We start from the raw sequence: 586 nt of genomic DNA on the forward strand, positions 1-586 counted from the left end.
CACATTACCTTGACCAGCGATTTGCTTAACCTTTCTTGTACATGATCCGCTCTACAAGGAAGAATGAAAAAAAACGCCCCTTATACTTTATCATGTTAGATTTTATTTTCTCGTATGACTCGGTGGCTGTTTAGAGCGTCGCCGTCCCCGGTCCCCCGAGACGCAGCCCTGTCTCTTAGCTGTCCGATTTCCACGGAACTGTTTGCCTCCGTCTCGGTCCCACGAGGCTTTGTAGACTTGATAACGATCCGTGTCCTGCTTACCGCTAGGATTACATCGGTTTGTGGCCTCCGTGCTGCGTGGCCTGAACTGTACATACAGACCCGAGCTGTGCTTATAGCGACGCTGCAGAGGTTTATAGTTATCATTTTTAAGAAATGAGGTAATAAATGACGTCAGCGAAAAGAAAAAACGAAACTATTATAATCCTAGACATATTTACTATTGGCTTAGACCAAATGCATATCAAGTAACAAATATTTGATGATTTTATAAATCATTTAATCTCACTAATAAACATATATCTTAATATATACCACAGGAAACCAGTTCAAGCTATAGTTACACTCGGGCACCACAAACAGAC

This window comes from Penaeus monodon, chromosome 29 (genome assembly GCF_015228065.2).
Source record: "Penaeus monodon isolate SGIC_2016 chromosome 29, NSTDA_Pmon_1, whole genome shotgun sequence".
In the NCBI taxonomy this organism is placed as follows: Eukaryota; Metazoa; Arthropoda; class Malacostraca; order Decapoda; family Penaeidae; genus Penaeus; species Penaeus monodon.